Here is a 14,823-nt window from a genome sequence, read left to right as displayed (position 1 = left end):
ACATCCAAGAGGTGCAAAAGGGACTCCTCAGCCGAGGAGGGATCAGGACACAGAACCGGAAGAACCACCTCGGCAGACCGGTGAAAAAAAGAAGCCACTTTAGGAACAAAGGTGGGATGAGGGCGCAAGACCACACGGTCCGCCAAAACCAACAAAAACGGGGCAGAACGAAGGAAAGCACCCAACTCACCCACACGCCTGGCAGATGCAATCGCCACCAGAAACACCACCTTGAGAGTCAAAAACTTCAGGTCCACAGACTCCAAAGGCTCGAACGGAGCCAACTGCAAGGAACGCAAAACTAAAGGAAGGTCCCAAGGAGGAGGACGCATGATAGGACGAGGCCGCTGGAAAGAAAGAGACTTAAAAAGTCGAGCAACCAACGGAGAAATGGACACCAAAGGCAGGACATGAAAAGCCCGAATGGCGGCCCACTGAGCCCGAAGGGTCGAGATGGCCAAACCCAACACAAACCCATCGTTCAGAAAGTCCAGAATGCGAGCTGGATCCAAAGAATCCAACGTCAGCCCACGATCAACACACCAAGAAGCAAAATGATCCCAATGCTTGGCGTAAGACTTAAGCGTAGAAGGCCGCCGTGACTGCTGAATGACACCAGCCACAGTCACCGAACAACCGCCACGTATCAGAGACTCCCTCTCAAGAGCCAGGCCCGCAGACCCAGGGAACGGAACACCGGCAGTGGAAGATGAGGACCCATTAGAGGATACGGCACGAACGGCAAGGGCCACCCCGGAGACACCGTCAATTCCCTCAGAAGGGGAAACCAAGGGCGACGCTTCCAACAAGGCGCAATCAGAAGCACCAACGACCCCTCCCTCCTGATTTTCTGTAGCACAGCCGGAAGCAGGGGAACAGGAGGAAAGGCATACAGCAGACCCTCCGGCCAAGGGAACGAAAGGGCGTCCACCCTCCAGGCGTCCCGGCAAGGCATAATCGTGCAAAAACAACGGGTCTGGGCATTGTCCTGGGAGGCAAACAGGTCCACAATCGGACAACCAAACATCATCCGCAACCTCCTGAACATCCACCTCGTGAGAGACAAGGAACCCATGGAAGGAACCCATGGAAGGAAACACCCGGCTCAGCCACTGTGTTCTCCGCCCCAGGTAGGTAGATGGCAGACAGGGACAACAGATGCACCTCCGCCCAAGAACCAATCCGACGAGCCAGGCAACTGAGGGAGCGAACCCTGCACCCCCCTTGATGGTTCACATACGACATCACAACCTGATTGTCCGTCCGGATCTGCACGTGGTGACCCTGAACAAGAGCCGAGAATTCCAACAGACCCAGAAGGACGGCCTTCAGTTCCTTGAAGTTGGAGGAACATGACAAAACCGACTGAGGCCAAATCCCTTGAGCCGCCGAAACCCCCAGAGTAGCACCCCATCCCAGCAGGCTGGCATCGGTAGTGACCACGCGGGTGGGAACAAGCAGAAAAGGGCGGCCTTTGGACAGATGACCCTCGTCCAACCACCAACCCAGGACCACCCGAACCTCCTCCGACATAGGAACCAGAACATCCATATCGAGGGAACAGGGGTCCCAATGCGATAAAATGTGGGACACCACCGGGTACATATGAAGGCGAGCCCATGGCACCGTCAACAAGGAAGCCGACATCAGACCCTGAACTCGCAACCACAGGCTCACAGGATGAGAAACCCCCACCAACAGGGAGCGAACAGCAGACATCAGGGACAAAACACGGGGAGGGGGCAGGAACACCATCCCCAACTGAGTCTTGAACAGAGCCCCAATGAAAGTCAATTCTTGTGCAGGAACCAGGGAGGATTTCGGCACATTCACTAGGAACCCATGATGCGTCAGGACCTGGCACACCTTCTGGACATGCAACTCCGCCTTAGGAAGAGAAGAAGCAGAAATTAGAATGTCGTCCAGATAAGGAAAAACACTAATCCCCTCTCCATGTAAATGTCCAATAAGAGGAGCCAGAATCTCAGTAAAGATCCGTGGAGCAGAGCAGAGTCCAAAAGGTAATACCTGGAATTGGTAATGACGCCCCTGCACACAAAACCGGAAAAACTACTGAAACTCCGGATGAAGAGGAACATGAAGGTAAGCATCCCTCAGGCCGATCGAAGCAAGGAAATCCCCCTGAGAGATCAGAGGAAGGATCAAAGGCAGGGAAACCATCTTGAACCCTTGGTGAGGGACGAAAGTATTCACCCACTTCAGGTCCATCACAGGTCGAAGATCCCCCGTGCGCTTGGACACCAGAAAAAGAATGGAGTACACCCCCTTCCCCACTTGGTCGCAGGGCACAGGAATCACCGCCTTTTTGACCACCATGGAAGCGATGCCATCCAAAAGCGCCAACCGTTTCACCGGATCTCCGGGACAAGGAGTGGCCTTGAAATAGTCTGGGGGCGTCTGGGCAAATCCAATGCGCAACCCCTCCGAAATCACGCGAAGCACCCATTGGTCTGACACAGTCTCGCGCCAAGAGTTCATGAAGCAAGAAAGTCGACCCCCAACCGGACCGACACCAGGAGCGATCCAGTCAGGATTTGGAAGCAGGAGCGGAGGAGGCAGAAGCGCCGGAGAACCGGGACTTATCAAAGGAGGGAGCACCCCGGCCACGCCCCCGTCCACGAAAGGGCTGACCAGCCCGACCCCTCTTCGAGGTAGCAAAAGACCGCTGGGAACCAAAAGCACGGAATCTGCCAGGACGGTCAGGAGCAAGCAGTTTACGGTCCTCTGCCGTCTTCTTCACCATGTCGTCAAGAGACGAACCAAAAAGTCTAACTCCAGAGAAAGGGATTTTCATAAGCAAGTTTTTCTGAGCAGCATCAGCTTTCCAGGAACGGAGCCACAACTGACGCCTCGCAGCCACAGAGGATCCGGCCGCAGAAGCAGCAGCCCCCAGCGAATCAAAGGAGACATCCGACAGCAGACGGACCTGCTGCTCCATCATCGCCAGGGTAGAAGAAACATCCTCCCCTTGGTCCAACAACTCCGACAGAGACTGGAAATCCTTGAGCAAGGACTGGATAGTGTAAGAGGAATAGGCCGCCGCCCGGATAGAAAAATTTGCAGCCGCAAAAGTGCGTTTCACAGCACCATCCACCTTACGGTCAACCGGGTCCGCAGGAGAAGAGTCCTCCGAGACAACGGACCCATGTGAAGACATGCTCGCCAACAAAGAGTCAACCTTCACGGAGGCAGGGTATTTCACCGCAAAATCCTGAAGAGGGTACCTCCTACTCAAGAAACGAGGAAAAGAACCTTTGTCCACATCCTTCCATTCATTCTCCAGGACCTTCAAGACCGAGGAATGGAGAGGCAAAGAATCAGGCTCGGGACGATGATATTGCGAGAACAGATCGTCTTCCAGAGGCACCGCAGAAGCAGGGAACACCAAGTTTTCGCGAATGTGGTCCAGCACCTCCTTCAGGTCGGCACCTTGCACAAAGCGACCCCTGACATCAACCTCCTCCTCATTCGCGGAATCAGCATCAGCAGCATCGTCCTCAACCCTCGCCTTCTTAGGAGGAGGGACAGGAACATGACCCCGCAAAGCAGCAGAAACCGCAGTATTTATCATCTGCTGTAAAACTTCCATAGAGGGAACATGCACCCCTGAACCGGAAGCCACGGCCAAAGTATCAGGATCATCCACGTTAGAAGAATCCATGACCGACAGCCAAGTGAAAGTAAACAAACACAGGCATAACGAAGAACAGCCCGGTAAAATAGGACCCCAGGTTGCTAGGCAACCCAACAAACTCCACCCGGACCGAAGCCGAAGGAAATAAAACATCCGGAAGAGCCGCGCGCCGCAGCAGGAAGACGCCCAGACCGCAGCGCGCCAAGCCCAAACAGCCCCAAACGCGCCTCCCGCTCTGCAGGAAACGAGGAGGCATGAAACGCCGCCGGCGCGAAAACCGGCAGCAGGTAAGGCCGTAGACCGGCAAAAGCACCCACGGAAGCCCTCGGCTCCCAGAGACCCCGCACCCGGCCGTGTAACGTCCGCTCAGCAGGACGCGCGGCCGGGAAAGGAAAGCAAATTTGCCAATCAGCCTACCCACCAAACCCCGGAAGTCCGCTGAAGCAGGACACGAGGCAACCAGGCAACAGAAGGGGGAAACAAAACATTAAGCAAACGCAGGTGCAACACCCCGCATAAGGCAACATGCAGCAAACTAACTTCCCCCCAACCATATACCACAGGACAAGGGGAACCGCTAAGGCAGGAACCCCGTCCCACTCACCTGACCAGCAGGGAAACCACAGCACTCGGAGAAGTGCAGAAAAAAAGAACAGGCTGAGTTGCTGGATATGTGTCCCTTTATGGGATTGGTGGAAGCCTCGGGGGCCATATTGGAGGAGGGAGGGGAGACTAGAGCGCTGCTCTTTTAATTTTACTTGGAGTTCTGTGTGGAGCCGGAGGCTCATATGTAGATTACTGTGGCGAGGAAGACAGGACGAGGAGGTAATGTTCTGGTAATGAGAGCCAGGAAGCGAGGTGAGTCAGACAAAGCAAAGTGGACGAAGGAGAAGCAAGGAAAGGAGGAAGCCATGAGCTTGAGTATGTCACACAAGCAAGAGAGCACACTGCCTTTGGGAGGTGTGCGGTGAGAGGAGGACCACAAGTGAAGGAATGAGAGAGAGAGGACGGAGAGTGAGGTCGAGGGAAAGGAGAGAGGGCTGTAAAAAGTGTCGGCAAGTCAATGAGTACATTTATGGAGACAGGAGCGGTGGTGGAGGAGGGGCCTCGGCCTCTATAAAGAGCAGCTGTGCAGTCCTAACGGGATTCCCGCTTGAAAGCGAAATCACTAATAAAGTTACAGGTGGGAGTGCAGGCGCCCTGGGAAGGATTTGTGCAGCTAGATTTACTGCGCTTGGAGCGCTGAGCTGGCCTGGGGGCGGAAGGAGGGGTCACGAGGCTGAGAGAATGGCACTCCAGTTACTGGCTTGAATAACATTTGTGCACATAACTTCCTTATGAACTGCGCAATTACTGCCCTGAGCCCAGAAGCCCTGGATGGCGGTACTGGAGGAGCTTGAGTGGCCAGGCACCAACTTACTAATGGTTGCCCTCCCCCGCCCAAATGCAATTGGTAGCAGGGAGACTTTTCAAATCAAAAATGTAGCTCGTATTAACACTTCCTACCCTGAGAATGCGCCAGCATGCCTGGTAAAATGAAAGAGCTGCGCTGCATTGTGAAGCAGACTTCAAACACTTTACTTTCTTTTTAAGTGATAAATGAAACCGCCCCTGCATGGTCATCTACAAAAATGAATCATAATGCATAGTTACTGTAATGTACCCATGGGTGAAATGGAGGTATGAACTCTCTGTTTTTGATGTGGGCCTGTCGCTCTCTCTCTCTAGGAAAAACATTGGGGAGATTTACTAAGATGTTATACTGCTCCAAAATCCCTTAAAGTGGCACAGATCCTTGGAGGGAGATTTGCTTTTCAGCACAAAAAGGTATTTTGCACTGGAAAAGTGCCTTTTTGAGTGCATATTGTGCTTTGCACTTTGCATCAAGGGGACATTACATGAGCGGTATTTGGGTGCTACAGCACAAGCACCAGCGCCATTTGACACAAAGGCCTATCACCCAAGATCCAGACTGCGCTGCGTGTTAAACGAAACTCCTCCTTGAAGTAGGTGCAGAGTTGGAGAAATGTTTTTATTGATCCAACCTTTTCACACTTTGCATATGTGATGCACTGTACAGCATGGAAGAGTGAGTGACACCACAGGGAGAGTCAAGAGGACCAAGGGAGACACTGGATTTATCCTTTAAGTGTCAGAGTACATTTTGCACCGCCATATTGCACTTCTTCAGCTACAGAGTTGTCCTCGCGTCCCATTATTAGTCATTATTAAGTTCTTAGTCAATAAGGTGCCGTGTGCATTCAAAACACAAGTCATTTCATGGTTGGGCTGTTATATCGTTAATAATACCTCTCCCTTTGCCTATATACTTCTCCCTCCATATCACCTCTGTTCTTCACTTTAGCAGCTTTCCACTGTATAGTTAAGCAGCATTTAGCTAAAAGTTGCACCAGATGCAGGAAGCCAGTAGTTCCTACAAGATCTGTGCATGAATCCTTATAAGGTGCATTGAGGTTAGGGTGTTAGTTCTCCCATTAATATTCTCAAGCTTAGCTGTTATTTCTGTCCATTAGTCTTGAATTACCAGGCAGTCCCAACATTGGCGTTGGGAAATTGACATAGAAACAGTGACTGACATTGGAACACTGATGGGGTACAAACATCAATGCTGGAACAATGGCAAGTGTGTTGATGATGGGAGCTTGAAAAGGGGGCACTACAATATACATACTAAGATACCGACACTTGGACACACCACCAGCACACTGATATGGCACAGGGGCTCCAACGCTAGAGCAATGACTGGAGGGACACAATACTAGGGTACTGACCTGTGGTTGCTGAAATGGGTCACTTGTATTCGGATACAGATAGAAGGCCACTGACTTAGAGACACAGGCATAGATACTGACGTGGGACACTAGGGTGACTGCCACGGTTCCTTCTCCAGCATTCTCCTACATCGCTCCTAAAGGATGGAATGACCTTCCACTAAACATAAGAGCTTCCTCCTCACTTCTTGAATTCTACAAGAAGTTGCACTGTGCCTCATGATGAGCTAAGCTCGTTATAAGCGCCGAAGGGGTTAAATCATGGATGCTACAACACCTGCATACTAACACTAGGAAGTGACACAATACCAGGGCATCAGCATGGGGGGCACTGACACTGGGTCACTGGCACTAGAGCACCTAAACTGACACAGGGAAATTACCAGGGAGACACTTACAGGTGTACCAACTCTTACAAAATATGAAAACTGGAGGGGGGACACTGACACTGGAGCAGTGAGACAAGAGACTAATATTGATAAATGGACACAGGTACAAAGCACTATCAATATTGATACTGGTATAGCAGTGTGTAGATTGAGACGGTCATTGCTGCCCCAAGCACACAGCCTGGTAAAAGTTACTGTGAGCCACTGATAGTGGGACAGCTAAAGTGAAATGGACACCGACATTGGAATCATGGCAGTGCGTCAATATAACAGCCCCTGAGATGCACATCTTGGCACCGTGACACAGGCACATAGACTTGCAAAGAGACACTTGGACATGGAAGCACTGGAACTGTTGGAGAGAATTTGCTATTTGGAGTAGTATTTAGGGGCACTGACAAGGATATTATGACTAACACTGACATTGGGAGACACACTGACACTGTGGAACGGGGAAAAAGGCACACGTGTCACTGACAAGGCCACTAAAAATGTACCCAGGTCACTGTCACTGGGAGTTGGAGACATAGGGACACTAATACACAGACGCAGAGCTTAGGCCTGTGAGATAGATCTGGAGCTGCTGGACTCTAAGACCACGGACATAAAAACAAACAAACCTATGGTTCAAACCACACAGGGGCCGATTCCGATTCGGTAAACCAATCATACGACCGAATCGAATCCGTAGCCCTTTCCCTATGACTCGTACAATTCCGTACGAATCGTGTAGTACGATTCGATTGAAAAATATGCGACTGAATTGTTGCGAACCGTATGAAAAGCAAGGAAAATCCGTACGATACGGACCCTCACAGTGAACCGTACGAATCATAAACATGCTGTACAACCCAACAAGTACGATCCGGACCGGGGACTGAGAACCCGATTTGTACGGAAAACGTCGAGTATGAGCGATTCGTACGGAGATCCACACAATCACATACGCACCTGCAATCATGGCGTGTATGCACCGTACCCCTTTGATCATGGGGTGTAAGCACCGTACCCCTGCAATCATGGGGTGTACGCACCGTACCCCTACGATCATGGGGTGTACGCACCGTACCCCTGCAATCATGGGGTGTATGCACGGGACCCCTGCAATCATGGGGTGTATGCCCCATACCCCTGCAATCATGGGATGTACGCACCGTACTCGGGGGGGGGGTCCGTTTCGTATGTGGTTCAAGTCGAACGGATCAAAGCAGCATTTTCCGGAAATATGCTCCGTACGGCTATTTGTAAGGGATTTTACCGAATCGGAATCGGCCCCACAATGTTGTACTTTGGCAGTCCCGAGCATCAAGGACATTCTACTTTTGGCACTGATGTCTTGTGATGAATTTTCCTCCATTACCAGAGCACTCAAGTCAGGGTCTTCTTTGGATCCCCTGCCTCTTCCACTGCAGTACGCTGCGGTGGAAGTCCTGGGACCCCCATTAATGAAGGTGTGCAATAGCTCTTTGTCCACTGGACATGTTCCTGATGTTCATAAAAAGGCACTAATAGTACTTTGGTTAAAAAAACTACTGCAGATCCTGCTGTACTTTCGAACCTTCATCCCATATCTTTACTACCTTTTGAATTCAAGATTCCTGAAAGACATTAGCCAACTACTATCGAAGGGATTGGTTAATGCCAACATTCTGGACTTAGTACAGGCTTTTGCCCGTTGCACAGCACAGCCTTGCTGGCCGAGGTGGATGACATTCGTATCATGTCGGACCAAGCTTAACCCTCAGCTTTGGTATCACTCAGTCTATCTGCAGCTTTCAATATGGCCTCCCATGACAGTCCTCTTGGCCAGACTGCATGAAGTTGGGATAACAGAGAGGGCCTTAGATTGGTAGAGATCGTACTTAACCAACAAGACACAAGCAGTCTACCTTCCTCCCTATATATCAGATTATAAAACACTTCATCATGGAGTACCTCAAAGGCCAGCACGTATCCCACCTTTCTATAATATTTACATGTGCCTGTTGGTGAAACCAATTAATTTGTTTGGCTTGCTGCGTATGAATTATGCTGATTACGCTCAGGTAATTATCACAAAGGAGGAGTCGGGGACTGACTCTTTGGAACTTTCCCATCAATGTATGATATCCGTTTCAGCTTGGACACCCCATAACCCCTTAAAGTTCAACATGAATAAAACAGAGGTATGCTGGCTACAACATTCTTGTAATGCTTTTCTGCTGCCATCAGACTTCTGGCTTGCTCTTGGTCTGTTCGTCCTACCCCTGCTAAGGTGATAAATAATCTGTGGGTGTATCTGCTTTTCCGGACGTTTTGAGCTCCCGTAGAAAAAGAATCGTAAGGAGTGTTGACGAGACGAATCGTACTTGCTCGGTCGGAAAATGCTGCTTTGATCCGTACGGACGTCGCGTACTGCGTGTTCCGAATGCGATTCGTACGGATTTTTAAGTCGTATAGTCTTTCGTACGATTCGTACGGAGATCTGCTTTGGGTCCGAATCGTACTTCATCGTACATACGGGGACGTTTAAGGGTACGATTCGTACGGGAAATATGCTCCGTACGGCTATTTGTAAGGGATTTTACCGAATCAAAATTGGCCCCACAATGTTTTACTTTGGCAGTCCCGAGCATCATGAAGGCATAACATTGTCTAATGCTTTTTGTAGGACCTAGCTTGTCTAGGACAAGACAATTTTTACAGCACACACTAAACATCACAAAATAACTTCATCAGTACTCACCACCACTTCAGATTCAATGGAAATGTCAACAGGAGTATTAACGATGACTACATCTCCAACAAACCACACGTGAGAAAAGACTGTTTACAGCAGTAGCAGCTCATGGGGAATTCCTCCATATCACCAATAGAAATAAGTAAAGGGGTGGAGGGACTTGTTTCACCATACGAAATGATAACACTACTATTGGAAAACGTTCATGCAGAAACAGTAGAGACAATTTCTGTACCAACTACTACTGTGGAATGGAAACCTCATATTGTGAAAAGGAGGTGTCAGATATATCAGAAAGTGACCTACAAGAAACAATAATGCCCAGTCAAATCTATGGCAGTCGAAGCCAACGTATTATAAAACTAGAAGAAGAACAACAGCAGTTACTGGAGTCTTTTAAAAAGCAGGTTAAGTCATATTCTGCAATTCCTCAGATCAGAGATACCCTAAACGAACAGCTGCGGCTCATGAAGTTTTCAAATAAACAACACCGGCATCTTCTGAAGTCTAATACCCTTTCCATGAACCGCATGACAGCATCATGCTTACTATCTATCAGATGGTGGAAGGGCATACTTTAACTGAGTCAGCCCTAAATACCTTGGGTCAACTGATAGAAAAAAAAGAAGTGACATTGCCACTAATGTCACAATTTGCTGCCAAGGAAAGCAACACTCCATCTATTTCATATACCATGGCCACTCATTCTTCTCAATCATTTGCACATCGAAAACTGAGGCAAGCAGCAAGAACAAGACTACTTCTTGACCCATTGGATAAACCTTCTCCCAACAAATAATTATTAGATATGGTTGACTAATTTGAGATTTGCTTTCAAAAAGGTAAGCATAGTTTGATGCTATATATTAAAACATTTCTTGGAATGTGAGTGTAAAAATTTCTTTTTTTCTAGTTATTTAGAATGTAATAGTATGAAAAAAATACCTGTCATTGCTTTCTTGACATTGTTAACACTTATGAATATGTTTGTACATGTAAATGTTTTGAAAGCATAGCTTTGATTCTTTTAAACCAAAAATAGTAAGATGTAATACTTCATGAGGAGATGTGATTAAACATATTCTTTTTCGTATAATAGGCAGAGGCCGTTTTCACATTTCTCATATTCAGCATAGGATCAACCATGGGTATGAAAATGTTATTTAACGTTTAAAGAAGCAGTACTCAAACAATATTTAATAAGAATCCATCATTAATGTAAAAATCAAAAGATACAAATTAGATACAACAACTTTCTTTGATCCTGATGGCCGCACGGTTTATTGATGGTATAATAGCTTTTGGGTTGAACATGGTATTTAGAGCTCCCTACTCATCTTAAAGGCCATAAGTTTGATTTGTTTTTCAGACCAGGCAACCGTATCTACTGTGGGGAGAGCAACCCAAAAACCTGGATGGATCACTCAGTGATGCTGTTTCAGTTTTAGTCTCTAACCAAAAGGATGGATGGGTTGAAGCCTCGGTCAACTCGTCTGAGGAAATGTTTGTGGGCTAAATGAGCAATTCCAAACTTTGTACAGGCACTGAGTGTTTCTGAGCTTATAGAATGTATAGACTTAGCCTCGGAGAGTTATGAAAGCTAAACAGAGTGGGTCGAATCAGCCTTGGACATACTGCTGCCTTATAGAACGTTTAGAAATGCCGGATCTACTGCCACAGCACCCCGGTAGACGCTACTCTTGAAGGATGCGAAAATGGGCTGTAAAAGACTGGAGTGCCTCTGGTGTATTGATTATTCTAGCTCGGCAAGGGAGGAATTAAGAAAGGCTCTGTAGTATTATAAAGAATTGGTAGCCAGTGAAAAAAGTTAATTGTATGCTACCAAATTCTGGGGGCTAGAAATTCCACCAAGGAAATTTTTCAAATAGTAAGGAACTACTTGTCACTAAAATGTGTTTCCAATACAAACACTCAAGATTTGGTGGACAAGTTGCTCAATGTATTTGAAAAAACGTTTTGACCATCGTAGAAGGGATCAATACAGCTGACAGAAGAACTCTGGAGGGGCAGAAAAGCAAAGGTCACTAAACCAAACATCAGATAAATTAGTAACCAGGAATTTCTAGTTTTGGCACTGATGTCTTGTGACGAATTTTCCTCCATTACCAGAGCACTCAAGTCAGGGTCTTCTTTGGATCCCCTGCCTCTTCCACAGCAGTAAGCTGCGGTGGAAGTCCTGGGACCCCCATTACTGAAGGTGTGCAATAGCTCTTTGTCCACTGGACATGTTCCTGATGTTCAGAAAAAGGCACTAATAGTACTTTGGTTAAAAAAAACTACTGCAGATCCTGCTGTACTTTTGAACCTTCGTCCCATATCTTTACTACCTTTTCAATTCAAGATTCCTGAAAGACGTTAATCAATCAATCAATCAATCAATCATAGCATTTGTATAGCGTGCTACTCACCCGGAAGGGTCTCAAGGTGCTGGGGGTGGAGGGGGAGAAGGGGGAAGGGGGGGGGGGGGGTCTGCTACTGTTCGAAGAGCCAGGTCTTGAGTTGCTTCCTGAAGGAGAGGTGGCCCTGGGTCAGTCGGAGGTGGATGGGGAGGGAGTTCCATGTCTTGGCTGCCAGGTAGGAGAAGGATCTTCCTCCGGTGGTAGGTCTGCGGATCCGTGGAACGGCGGCGAGGGCGAGGCTGGCGGATCGTAGCTGGCGGGTGGGAATGTAGAAGGTCAGGCGGTTGTTGAGGTATCTGGGGCCCAGGTGGTGGAGAGCCTTGTGTGCTTGGGTGAGGAGTCTGAACGTGATCCTCTTGCTGAAGGGGAGCCAGTGCAGGTCTCTCAAGTGTCCGGAGATGTGACTGTGTCGAGGGATGTCCAGGATGAGTCGTGCGGAGGCGTTCTTGATGCGTTGGTGTCTTTTCTGAAGTTTGGCTGTGGTTCCGGCGTAGAGGGTGTTTCCGTAGTCCAGTCGGCTGGTGACGAGTGCCTGGGTGACCGTCTTCTTGGTTTCGGTGGGGATCCACCGGAAGATCTTTCAGAGCATACGCAGGGTGTTGAAGCATGACGAAGAGACGGCGTTGACTTGTCTGGTCATCGAGAGGGAGGAGTCCAGGATGAAGCCCAGGTTACGTGCGTGGTCCGTTGGCTTGGGAGCGGTGCTAAAGGGCAGGGGGCCACCAGGAGTCGTCCCAGGTGGAGGGCGATGATCCCAGGATGAGAACTTCCGTCTTGTCTGAGTTCAGTTTCAAGCGGCTGTTCTTCATCCACTCGGCGACGTCTTTCATCCCTTCGTGTAGGCTGGTTTTGGGAGTGGCGGGGTGTTCCTGAGGGAGAGGATCAGCTGGGTGTCGTCGGCGTAGGAGATGATGTTGAGGTTGTGTTGGCGTGTGATGGCTGCGAGGGGGCTCATGTAGACATTGAAGAGGGTGGGGCTGAGTGACGATCCTTGTGGAACGCCGCAGATGACTTCGGTGGCCTCGGATCTGAACGGGGGCAGGCGGACCCTCTGGGTTCTTCCGGTGAGGAACGAGATGATCCACTCCAGTGCCTTCATTTGGATTCCGGTGTTGTTGAGGCGTTGCACTAGGGTGCGGTGGCAGACTGTGTCGAACGCTGCGGAGAGGTCCAGGAGGATGAGGGCCGCTGTTTCCCCGTTGTCGAGCAGGGATCTGATGTCGTCTGTGGCTGCGATGAGGGCGGTCTCTGTGCTGTGGTTGGCTCGGAAGCCGGACTGCGAGGGGTCGAGGGATCCGTTCGTCTCGAGGAAGGCGGCAAGCTGACTGTTGACGGTCTTCTCGATTACCTTGGACGGAAAAGGGAGGAGCGAGATGGGACGGTAGTTCTTGAGGTCGGTGGGGTCCGCTGTTGGTTTCTTCAGGAGGGCGCTGAGCTCGGCGTGCTTCCAGCTCTCCGGGAAGGTGGCAGTGGTGAAGGAGGTGTTGATGATGTCCCAGGGTTGGGGTGCAATGATGGAGTCGGCTTTGTTGAAGATATGGTGGGCCAGGGGTCGGTTGCTGATCCGGAGTGGATGGTGTTCATCACGCGGGTGGTGTCTTTGGTGCTGACCGGAGTCCAGTCGCAGAGGGTGGAGGTGGGGGGCGTTGGCTTGGTGGTTGGGTGCGTGGTCTGTGCGCCGAAGCTGTTGTGTATGTCGGCGATCTTGCTGTGGAAGAACGAGGCGAGTGAGTCGCAGAGGTCTTGCGAAGGAGTGATGTCGTTGTTTCCGGCCCTGGGGTTGGAGAGCTCTTTGACGATGCTGAAGAGTTCCTTGCTGTTGTGGGCGTTGTTGTCCAGTTGTTCCTTGAATGCTGTCTTCTTGGTGGTGCGGATCAGCTGGTGGTGTTTGCGGGTGGCGTAATGGAGGGCAGTCATGTTGTCTGTGGTCTGGTTGTTGCTCCAAGCTTTCTCGAGGGTGCGGCAGTTCTTCTTGGAGTTCTTGAGTTTGTCGGTGAACCAGGAGGCTTTCTTGCTGCCGGGTCTGCTGGTAGGGGTCTTCAGTGGTGCGAGGTTGTCTGCGCAGTTGGTGATCCACTGTGTGAGGTTGCTGGCTGCTTCATTGGGGTCCGTTGCGCTGGCGGGAGGGTTCTGGCTGAGGCAGGTGGTGAGCTGGTTGGCGGTGATCTTGTTCCAGCTCCTGCGAGGAACCTGTTGCGGGTGGTGGTGGGTCGTGGTTCTTCTGAAGCTGAAGTGGACGCAGCTGTGGTCCATCCAATGAAGTCCGGTGGAGTGGCTGAAGGAGATGTGCTTGCTGGAGGAGTAGACGGGGTCAAGCGTGTGGCCGGCGTAGTGGGTGGGGGTGTTCACCAGTTGCTTGAGTTCGAGGTTGTCCAGCAGGGTGGTGGAGTTGGTGTTGTTGTTGTTCTCCAGGTGGAAGTTGAAGTCCCCTAGGAGGATGTAGTCGGTGGAGGGGATGATGAAGTCTGTGATATCTTCGCTGAATTGTGTGCGTGGTCCTGGGGGTCTGTAGATGAGGGTGCCTCTGAGGGTCGTCTTGGGGTCGGTGTGTATCTGGAAGTGGAGGTGTTCAGCGGCGGTGAGGGTGTCGTCTGAGTTGGTCGTGATGCGGATAGTGTTCTTGTGTACGATGGCGATGCCTCCTCTTGTCTGGTTGACGCGGTCCCTCCTGGTGATCTTTTACCCGGCCGGGATGGCGATGTCGGGGGCTGAGGAGGCGTTCATACAGGTTTCCGTGAGGAAGGCGACATCTGGTGAGGTTGTGTCGAGGAGGTTCCAGAGTTCCACGGCGTGTCTGTGGACGGAGCGGTTGTTGAGCAAGATGCACTTGAGGTGGTTGTTGCTGGTG

Source organism: Lissotriton vulgaris, chromosome 5, assembly GCF_964263255.1.
Source record: "Lissotriton vulgaris chromosome 5, aLisVul1.2, whole genome shotgun sequence".
In the NCBI taxonomy this organism is placed as follows: domain Eukaryota; kingdom Metazoa; phylum Chordata; class Amphibia; order Caudata; family Salamandridae; genus Lissotriton; species Lissotriton vulgaris.
This window is presented reverse-complemented; position numbering follows the sequence as displayed.